Consider the following 11,988-nt stretch of genomic DNA (forward strand, 5'->3'; position numbering starts at 1 on the left):
TCGGTTCCCTCAACCACGTAATGGAGACAACAGCATTGCCTATATTAGGGTTTTCCTGAGCTCTCAATATAAGGGACTCAGAACTGTGCCTAGCACACAATGAATGCTAAATATGTGGGGCCATTGTTATTTCCGCTCTCAGAAAGTCTGGCTGTTAAAGAATGCTGTCTTTCAAGATCGTTATTTCTACCATGACTTTAAAGGCTGTATTTTGGAACTCAAAGGCAAAAATTCTAACATCTGTGCTCTTTGAACAATCTCGTCTTCCTAGAGGGCTGTGCGTATAAGAGGTATATATATATTTTTTCCTGAGGGTGGTGAAGGCACCTGACTGTGTGAGGTGGTAGGAGAATGAGAGAAACCTCAGCCAGTGTCTCAAAATAAAATCCTGCTACAAATATTGATCTCTTTTCATAGCCTAAGGGATATGGCATCACTAACTCCTGTTGACTTCTCTAATCTCTTCTCTAGCTGACCTCCTTCCCTTGCTACAGTCAATTACTCTGGCCTTGATTCTGATCTCTAAATACATTATATTTTTATCTGGGGTCATTGTATTGCCTTTACACCTTTATCAAAGATAAGTTGCCTATGTTTATATTGATCTATTTTTGGGGCTTTTAATATTCTGTTCCATTGACCTATTTGTCTTTTCTTTGACCAATACCACAACACCTGGGTTAATGTAGCTTCATAGCAAATCTTGAAGTTGGATATTGTCAGTCCTCGAACTATGTTCTACTCCTTCAATATTGTGTTGGTTATTCTGTGTCTTTTGTGTCTCCATATAAATTTTAGAATTAGATTGCTGATATCCATTAAAAAAACTTTCTGGAGGGCCCCAGAGAGCGCGGAGCGCCGCTGCTGACGCTCCTCGGCTCGATTCTGTCTACTGGGCAGCGCCGGGGCCGGCGGCTGCGGCGGCAGAGGGGCGGGAACCCGGAGCCGCGCTCCACCGAGAGTCCGGCAGAGGAGCGTCCGCGCCCCCGAGCGTCATGGGCCCCGTCCCCAGGTCTTAGCGGGCACCAGCCGGGGGAACCCCCGGGCCTCCTCGCGCCCGAGCCTGAGTGATCCCCGGTTCTCTGGCGCCCCCTCCCTTGCCCTATTCTTTTTCCTGCTCTCGCTGCCCCTACCGCTTCTGTTCTCGGTTATGGCAGCAGAGCCACCATCCCCCATCCGGGTCGAGGCGCCGAGCACCCCAGAAATGCGGACCCCACCGGCGATCGAGGCCACCCATGAGGGTACCCCGCAGCTGGCGGGCGGGCGGCAGACTCCGCTTCCTCAACGGCTGCGTGCCCCTCTCGCATCAGGTGGCCGGGCACATGTACGGGAAGGGCAAAGTGGGTATACTGCAATATCCAGATGGCACAGTTTTGAAACAGTTACAACCACCTCCTAGAGGCCAAGAGAGCTGGAATTCTATGATATTGTTTGTTCCGCTAACTGTACCGATGGTGTTCTTCTAGAGCTACGAAAATCTTTGCCAAAATATTATGGCATCTGGCCACCTCCCACTGCACCAAACGATTTATACCTACAAATGGAAGACATGACCCGTAAATTTAATAAGCCCTGTACAATGGATGTAAAGATAGGGCCAAAAAGCTATGATCCTTTTGCTTTATCTAAGAAGATTCAGCAACAGGTCAGTAAGTACCTGTTACTTATTAATGGAAAATAATGGAAGAGATTGGGTTCTTGGTGCTTGGCATGAGGGTTTATCGTGCTCATTCTGATAGCTATGAGACACAAACCAACACTGTGGAAGAAGCTTAACAAAAGAAACTGTAAAAGATGGAGTCTCCAGATTTTTCCATGATGGGTACTGCTTAAGAAAAGATGCTGTTGGCTGCCAGTATTCAGAAGATTGAGAAAACTCCGCAGTGGTTTGAAAACCAGAAGCAGCTTAACTTCTACACAAGTTCATTACTTTGTTTGTGAAGGTTCGTCTCAGCCAACCACCACAAAACTGAACGACAGAAATTTGGCAGAAAAGTTTTTGTCCAAAGGACAACTGTCAGACACAGAAGTTCTAGAGTACTACAGTAACTTTCATGTGTTCAGTTCCACAGCGAATGGAAAAATAGAGGCTTCAGTAGGCAAAAGCTTGTTCGAGATGTATGCTCCTCACAGGAAAATGTATACAAAAAAGCATCACAGTCAGACTTTATTGAAAGTTGAAAATCTGCAGCAAGACAATGGGTGGAAAAGCAAGTCACAAGAACATTTAAATGGAAATGTACTTTTCTAACTGGAAAAAGTTTTCTACCACCTTCCCACTGGTTGCCAAGAGATTGCTGAAGTGTGCATGATAGATTTTGCTCACATATGTTCCCTAGCAACACAGTAGATGAGGGATATACTTATGGACTAAAGCATTTAATTTCTGTACTTCGAAGTATTTTATACAATTGAATCGTCTGTTGCAGTCTTTTTTTTTTTTTTTTTTTTTTTAGACGGAGCCTCGCTCTGTCGCCCAGGCTGGAGTGCAGTGGCACAATCTGTGCTCACTGCAAGCTCCGCCTCCCGGGTTCACGCCATTCTCCTGCCTCAGCCTCCGGAGTAGCTGGGACTACAGGCGCCTGCCACCGCGCCCGGCTAATTTTTTGTATTTTTAGTGGAGATGGGGTTTCACCGTGTTAGCCAGGATGGTCTCGATCTCCTGACCTCGTGATCCGCCCGTCTCGGCCTCCCAAAGTGCTGGGATTACAGGCGTGAGCCACCGCGCCCGGCCTCTTGCAGTCTTTTTAAAGGAGTGGGCCAATCATAATGAAGAGGAGCGGTCAATATCTCTGTGCCTTTAATGCTATGTAAAAAAAAAATTGTATTTTATCTTTATACTTTTGGAAGAAAGGTTAACTTTTTAATAATCTTACTCAGAAAAACTATATGTTCATTAGAAAACTATGAAGAATACAGAAACTTAGGAATGTGAAGCAGGGAGTGTGGTGGTACATGGCTTAAACGTCGTTTTTGGCTCAAGCAAAATGCAAACCATGATTCAGTCATTAAGAGTTTAGTTAGCTTTCTGTAGCCAGTTCATGAAATCTCTGTCCACCCAACCTTGACAATGAGCCATATCTAAAATATTACATTATTAGAACACCTACCAAAATCTCGAAAGCACGGGTTGATGTCCTTAGTATTGCTATGTATGAAGTTATTAAAACTGGAGAAAATTCTACCGAAATAAGTACTGTTTAGGTTTTATATTAAAAGTTCAGACCAGCATATCAAAGGGTGCTTCTTAGTGAAATGATTTAGAATTGTTGCATTCCAAAAGCAGGTTTTTCTCTTTAATTTTTACATCTCTCTCTCTCTCTCTTAAAATATTATACTTCATGAAAAAGACAATTGACATGGATGACAGCAACAGTCTTGAAATCAAGGGCTCACTAATTGTTCTTACCAGGGTTAGGAGAAAAGAGAGACTATTTTCAAGGAACAAAATATTTTGCTTTACAATCTTTCATTTATGAGAAAATTGGAATATAAATTCATTACATTGTGAAAAGTATCATAAGCCATATACCTTTTTATCTAAACGCAGCTTCAATGTGTTACAAACCTGCATGTTGTGCACATGTATCCTGGAACGTAAAGTATAATAATAAAAAAAGGAAATAATTGAAGTTTTATTTCTCCTCTAAATAACTTGAATTTTTTTCTTCAAAAATTTATGTATTTATATGTCCCCATTTAGTTAAGTGGTAGTGTAAAGGTATGTTGTTAAAAGCAGTTTCTCAGAATTATAGCAAGCAATGAAAGACAATATCTAATTAGGTTGTTATAAAAAATACTACATGTGAATTAGTCCATCATATAGGGTTTGGTGCATATCTAAATTCATGCTTCTATTTCACTCTTACTCAAAACAGTTTTATATTATGTTGAACAGTGAAATCATAATTTAATTTCATGGGGACAGGGGAGTGCTATAGTTCCTGGAAAAATTAGATTTGTATTATCTTTATTTCACACCTACCACCTTAAAAAAATCAACTAGTTATTTGTCATCGACAACATGTAAAACTTTGAGTCTTCAAATACATTTGATGTTAATGCTGTCATTACCTGCACTTTGATTCACTAATAACATTTCTAGGTAGTTACCAGTTTTGTCATTTTTCTGGAAAATATTTTGGGGTTATAAATTGTTTCTTCTCTTTTTCTTCTAGAGTTGCATGTTCAATTTTTAAATCCAAGCACCTTTGTTGTGGTGTGGAGAAAAGTATCACAATTTTATGTTTATTTTACCTTCTCAACCTTCTCTGGGGGTACTTTGCAAATTACCCCCTCTGGGTACTAAACAGAAGTACCAAATACATGCTGCGTGAACTCTGTCCTTAGTAAATCTATTAAACCTGAATAACTTAAAAGAACATGTGCATTTTGTAATAGTAACATTTGATTTTAATTTTTATTTATAATTGGTGTATTTATCATAGGGACTTCCAATTTTTCTTCACTTTTCAAATGGATATTGGCTATAGTTTTATGTTTTCATGGGAATGAATTTCAAATCATAATTAATAATCAGAATATTTTTAGTTTTACTTTTTTCTTTTACAACATGGACTTTTGTTTTTATTTGGATAGTGGTTCAATAAATCTTTTTTTTTTTTTTTTTTTTTTTTTTGAGACGGAGTCTCACTGTGTCGCCCAGGCTGGAGTGCAGTGGCCGGATCTCAGCTCACTGCAAGCTCTGCCTCCCGGGTTTTTATGCCATTCTCCTGCCTCAGCCTCCCGAGTAGCCGGGACTACAGGCGCCCGCCACCTCGCCCAGCTAGTTTTTTGTATTTTTTAGTAGAGACGGGGTTTCACCGTGTTAGCCAGGATGGTCTCGATCTCCTGACCTCGTGATCCGCCCGTCTCGGCCTCCCAAAGTGCTGGGATTACAGGCTTGAGCCACCGCGCCCGGCTGGTTCAATAAATCTTAAGCTCAGATAATTAAACACTATTTTGAATCTTAACAAGATACTGAGACTTTTTTTGTATGGGATGATATTGGCCTGTGTACAATGAATTTAATAAACTTAAGTATTATCATATTTTTTGCACATTTTAGATCAATAAAATCTGAATTAACTGTTCAAGACTTTTTTATCTGTATTTGGAAATATAATTTTATAAAATAAATGTCTTACCTTTTTGATACAATAGATCATGATTTGTTTTTAACAAAGCAAGAAGCCCTTTTATCTGTTGTTTTTCATGGAAGGGATTAGCATTTAATTCTGTTTGTTTACATTTGTTATCATTGTTATCCAATGCTCATTTTATGTTGCTTTATAAGTAAGCTTAGGTATAACAGAATAAACATCTGTTTATCTAATCTACATGTGACTATTTTAGTCTCTCTCAGTCACTTAATATTATATGAAATTTACCACTGTGGGGATGAATGATCACTATCCACCAAGCATATTTGAATATGTAAATGCTTAAGAAATAAGCATAATATGGATATAGTTTGGGTTAATAGGATTCTCATAGTTTCTTCCCCCTGTGAAACATAAGTAATGATTTTAGTGTATTTCTTATGGAATACACTCATTTAAAAAGGACTTTAAGAGATCGTGGATATGAATAATATCTTTCTCTAATAAAAATTTAAATTGTAAAAAAAAGCCCAAAAACTTTCTGATATTTTCATTGTGATTTCATTGAATCTATACATTTAGTTGGGAAGAACTGACATCCTGACAATATTGAGTTTTTTGTCTTACAAGAAATGCTCAAGGGAGTCCTGCATCTGGAAGTGAAAAGAGGATGATTATCATCATGACAACATTCAAAAGTATAAAATCCACTGGCAAAGCAGATACACTTAAGAGAAAAGAATCAAACCTTATTACTATGGAAAACTACCAAAACCACAATCATAAACAATAAGAAAGGAAGAGAGGAATAGAAGATATACAAAACAACTAGCAAACAATTAATAAAATGATAGAAGAAGGTTCTTACCTATAATAACTTTGAATGTAAATAGATTAAATCCCCCACTTAAAATATATAGACTGGCTGAATGGATTTTTTAAATGACCCAACTATGTGCTTCCTATAAGAAACTCACTTTACCTATCAAGAAACATATAGACTGAAAGTGAAGTGATGGAAAAAGACATTCCACCTAAGTGGAAACCAAAAGCAAACAGGAGTAGCTATGTTTATATCAGACAAAAATAAAACAGACAAGGGATAAATTCAGCAAGAACATATAACAATAGTAAATATATATGCATCCAACACTGGAGCACCTAGATAGACAAAACAATTATTATTAGATCTAAAAGGAGAGATAAACTCCCATACAATAATAGTTGTGGACTTCAGTAACCCACTCTCAACACTGGACAGGTCATCTAGACAGAAAGTCAACAAAGATACATTGTATTTAAATTTCACTTTAGACCAAAGAGACTTAACAGACATTGACAGAATAGTTCGTGCAACAGCTGAGGAATACACATTTTTTTCTATTAGCACATGGAAAAATCTGGAGAGACCACACACTGGGCTACAAAGCAAGTCTCAACAAATTTAAAAGTACTGATATCACATCAAGTATACTTTCTGATGGCAAGGAAATAAAGCTAGAAATCAATAATGGAAATAACTTTCAAAACTGTACAAATACATGAAAATTAACAACATGCTCTTGAACAACTAATGAATTAATAAAAAATTAGGAAGAACATTTAAAACTTATTGAATTAAATGACAATATAAACCCAATATATCAAAAGCTATGGGATACAGCAAAAGCAGTATTAAGAAGGAAGTTTAAAGCATCAAAAAAAGTAGAAATATTTCAAATAATCAAACGATGCACCTCAAGGCACTAGAAAAGCAAAAGCAAACCAAACTCAAAATTTGTAGAAACAATGAACTAATGAAGATTAGAGCAAAAATAAACGAAACTGAAAGTAAAAATAAAAAAAAGATCAATAACACAAAGAGTTTGGTTTGCAAAAAAATAAAATGAACAAATGTTTAGCTAAACCAAGTAAGAAAAAAGAAAGACTAAAATAAATGAAATCAGAAGTGAAAAAGGAGACATGACAAGTGATACCGCAAAAATATAAATAATCATTAGAGCCTATTACAATCAACCATAAACCAACAAATTGGAAAACCTAGCAAAAATGTATAATTTCTCGGGCACATACAACCTATTAAGGTTGAACCAAAAAGAAACAGAAAGTCTAAACAGACTAATTACAAGTAATGAAATATAATCAGCAATAAAAACTCCTTCATCAAATAAAAGCCCAAAAGCCCAGGACCTGATGGCTTCCATACTGAATCCTATCAAACATTAAAAAAAAATACTTAATACCCATTCTTCTCAGACTATTCCAAAAATCAAAGAAGAGGGAATTCTTCTTAACTCATTCTATGAAGCCAGCATTACCCTTATACCAAAACCAGAATGGGACACAAGAAGAAATGAAAGCAACAGAACAATATATCTGATGAATACAAGTGTAAAAATTCTCAATAACATACTAGCAAATCAAATCCAGCAGCACACTATAAAGATAATTTACTATGATCAAGTGAAATTTATCCCAGGGATGCAATGATGTTTTGACATATTCAAATTAAAAAATGACATCACATCATATTTATTAAAGAGCAACAGAGTGAATAGCAAAAGCCATATAATCGTCTCAGTAAATGCAGGAAAAGCATTTGATAAAATTCAACATTTCTTCACGATAAAAAACACTAAACAAAGTAGGTATAGAACAATTATACATAACAAAATAAAGGATAGGCATGACAAATCCACAGCCACCATCATACCACATGGGGAAACACGGAAAGCTTTTCCTCTAAGAACTGGAACAAGACAAGTATGCCCACCTTCACCACTTTTATTCTACATAGTGCTGGAAGTCTTGGCCAGAGAAATCAGGCAAGAGAAAGAAATAAAGGACAAGGAGGTCAAATTTTCCCTGTTGGAAGATGACATAATACGTGCATGGAAAACCCTAAAATCTTCACCAAAACTCTCTTAGAACTGGTAAACAAATTCAATAAAGCAGCAGGATTCAAAATCAAAATACAAAAATCACTGGTGTTTCCATACACAAAAGATGAGCTAGCAGAAAAAGAAAGTAATGCCATTTATAATAGGTGCATATATATAATATATTATTTATTATATACTATATATAATATATATATATAAATATATTATATAAATATATGATATATAAATATTACATATTTATAATATTAAATATATATTAAATAGGTGTATATATAATATATAATCTATAATGTATATAATATATAATATAATATATAAATATGTAATATAAAATATATAATATATAATGTATAATATATATAATACAATATATAATAAATAATATAAATTATATATAATATATATTATAAATTATAATAATATATATTATATAATTATAAATTATATATATTATATATATAATATTTAGGAATAAATTTAACCAAGTAGTTGAAAGATCTCTGCAAGAAATACTATAAAACAGTGATGAAAGAAATGGAAAAGGTCACTCAAAAATGGAACATCATCCCATGTTCATGGATTGGAAGGAATAATATTGCGAAAACGAGCCCACTACTAAAAGCATACAGAGATAGAATGCAATTCCTGTGAAAATATCAATGAGATTCTTCACAAAAATACAAAAAATTCTAAAATTCATGTGGTATCACAGAAGACCCCAAATAGCCAAAGCTGTCCTGAGAAAAAAGAACTTAGATGGAAATATTATACTGCCAACTTCAAATTATACTACAATGCTACAGCCAAAACCATATAGTACTGGTATAAAAAGAGTTGCATAGACCAATGGAACAGAACAGAGAACCCAGAAATAAATTCATGAATTTAGAGCCAACTAATTTTTGACAAAGGTGCAAAGACCATTCAGTTAGAAAAAAACAGTCTCTTCAATAAATGGTGTTGAAAAAAACTGGGTCTTTATATTTAGAAGAATGAAACTAGACCCCTATCTCTCACCCTATTCAAAAATAAAATCAAGATAGATATATTAGTTAGGGTTCTCTAGAGGGACAGAGCTAATAGAATAGATGTAGGAACCCCACTCCTGGTTCCAGAATCTGTATTAGTCAGGGTTCTCTAGAGGGACCAAACTAATAGAATAGATGTATGAATCCCACTCCTGGTGCCAAAATCTGTATTAGTCACTTCTCTTTAGAGGGACAGAACTAGTAGGATAGATGTATCTACAAAGGGGGGGTTATTAAGGAATATTGACTCACACGATCTCAAGATGAGGTCCCACAGTAGGCCATCTGCCAGCTGAGGAGCAAGGAAACCCAGTCTGAGTCCCAAAGCTGAAGAACTTGTATTTTGATGTTCAAGGGCAAAAAGCATCTAGTGAGGGAGAAAGATGTAGGCTGGGAGGCTAAGCCAGTCTAGTCTCTTCATGTTTTTCCGCCTGCCTTTATTCTGGCTGTGCTGGCAGCTGATTAGATTGTGCCCACCCAGATTGAGGGTGGGTCTGCCTTTCCCAGTCCACTGACTCAAATGTGAATCTCCTTTGACAACACCCTCACAGACACACCCAGGAACAATACTTTGCATCCTTCAATTCAAGCAAGTTGACACTCAAAATTAACCATCACAATAGATTAAAAGCTTAAATGCAAGACATGACACTTCGAACTAGTAGAAGAAAATATTTGGAAGACACTTCAGGACATTGGTCTGGGCAAGGATTTTTTGGGTAAGACTTCAAAAGTACCGGCAACAAAAGCAAATAGACAAATGGGGTCACACGAAACCAAAAAGCTTGTGCACAGCAAAGAAACAAATCAATAAAGTGAAGAGATAACCTACAGAATGAGAAAAAATATTTGCAAATTATCCATCTGACAAGGGATTAGTAATTAGAATACATAGGGAACTTAACTCAATAGCAAAAAAAAAAAAAAAAAAAAAAAAAAAAAATTACCTCAAAATAATCCTTTTAAAAAATAGGCAAACTATCTGAATAGACATTTCTCAAAAGAGGTGATACAAATGGCAAACACATACATTAAAAAATGGTCAACATCACTAATCATCTGGGAAATGCAAGTCAAGACCATGATAAGACGTCATCTCACCCCTGTTAATGTGTGTGATTATTTTTCTACTTTGCTGGATTTGATTTGATATTTTCCTGAGAATTTTGCATCTAGGTTTGTGAGCAATATTAATCTGCATAATTTTTTTATTTCTTTTTTTTCCTTCTTTCTCTTTTATTTGATTTCTTGTAATGTCTCTGTATTTGGCATTAGGGTAATGCTGGCCTCATAAAATGAGTTACGGAATAGTCCCCCTGCTTCTGTCTTTCAAAAGACGTAGAAGAAAATTGGTATAATTTCTTCGTTAAATGTTTGGTAGGATTCATCAGTGAGCCAATTGGCGTCTTGGCTTTCTGTTTTGGAAGGTTATTAATTATTGTTTCAATTGCTTTAACGGACATAGGCCTATTCAGATTATCTATTAGCACTTACCTTTTATTCTTTTATTTCCCCTTCCTATATCCTTTGGATAGATGGAAGGTGAATGATGGTATATAAATGTGATTCAAAATTATGTGGCTGATAAAAATTATAACATTGATAGAGAAACATAGGGCCTATATGCATTATTTAAATACCTATATAATAAACATAAAACATGTTTATGCTGTAAGTACAAGGATTGAAGGACAATGTGAAAAGTGTGTAGTTAGATGAATCTTACAAGTTCTTTAAAGTGACTGTTTAAGGTTAGTCAAGCAGAGTGACATACAGGAAAGAAGACTAGTAGTAAATCAGTGGCAATATCCTTCTGTATTCGGCCACTCTTGTGTTGCTATAAAGAAATACCTGGCTGGGTATGGTGGCTCATGCCTGTAATCCCAGCATTTTGGGAGGCCAAGGTGGGAGAATCGCTTGAGGCCTAGAGTTTAAGATCCCCCCGCCAAAAAAAAGAAATACTTGAGACTGGATAATTTATAAACAAAATAGGTTTAACCGGATCATGATTCTGTAGGCTGTACAGGAAGCATAGTGGCATCTGGTTCTGCGGAGGCCTCAGGGAGATTTTACTCATGTTAGGAGGCAAAGTAGGAGCAGGCACATCACTTGGCAAAAGCAGGAGCAAGAGAGAGCGGGGCAGGTGCTACACAGTTTTAAATAACCAGATCTTGCAAGAAATCGCTAACAGGAAGACTGCACCAAACCATGAGGGATCTGCCCCCATGATCCAAACACCTCCCACCGGGCACCACATCCAGCATTGGGGATTACAATTCAACATGAGATTTGGGTAGGGACACAGACCCAAACCATATCAACCCCTAATGCCAGCAGAACCACTGACTAGCTTCGGGATCTCAAGAAAGGATTTTAAAGCTCGAATAGTCCCAGCACTGTAATAATTACAAGATAAAATGTAACTACAATGTAGCATCTACACAATAATTGTGATTCTCTTCTCTGTTCTTGTTCAATCCAATGTTAAGTACAAAAATTTAAGTGAAGGTAAATAAAAGCAGTGGGGAATGACCTTGTCGTGTGGTATTAAGGAGAAGAGTCTCAAGCACAACTGCCTAAGTTGCAATGACCACAGCTACATCTAGAAGGAAGATGTGAGATTTTTTATTGTACGTTAGCTAGAAACCTAGCATGAGGCAGATGGCTGGGAGCAGTCCAGGGAGTGTCCAGGATCTTACACAGAAAATCGCGTTTGGAGAGGAAGCTTGTTGCTCATTGCCTTTTGTGCCCAGCTGCCTGAGTTCCCTTCTCCACCATTTTATTTGATAATAAGCTATCTAGAGAACTTGCTCCCTGTGCTGAGCCAAGAAGGGAAATGTGTGAGCTTTGAAGGGTGCAGTTTCTTTCGAGGAATGAAGAATATCTGTGCAAACTTGGGGCAGTTCAGAGCAGAGTGAGCTGCAAACTGTTCTGCAGGTATGGGGCTGGAAGGCT

General features: G+C 36.6%; 1 protein-coding gene and 1 pseudogene across 1 annotated transcript in view; one reads left to right on the forward strand and one right to left on the reverse strand.

Annotated features, from left to right (window-relative positions):
* RAB8A (RAB8A, member RAS oncogene family) overlaps window positions 1-11,988 on the reverse strand; it is a 405,903-nt gene that overhangs the window by 156,739 nt on the left and 237,176 nt on the right. The gene's annotated exons all lie outside the window — the stretch shown is intronic.
* LOC126942277 (inositol polyphosphate multikinase-like) lies at window positions 1,032-2,443 on the forward strand (annotated as a pseudogene).

The sequence above is a fragment of the Macaca thibetana genome, chromosome 19, assembly GCF_024542745.1.
Source record: "Macaca thibetana thibetana isolate TM-01 chromosome 19, ASM2454274v1, whole genome shotgun sequence".
Taxonomy (NCBI): domain Eukaryota; kingdom Metazoa; phylum Chordata; class Mammalia; order Primates; family Cercopithecidae; genus Macaca; species Macaca thibetana.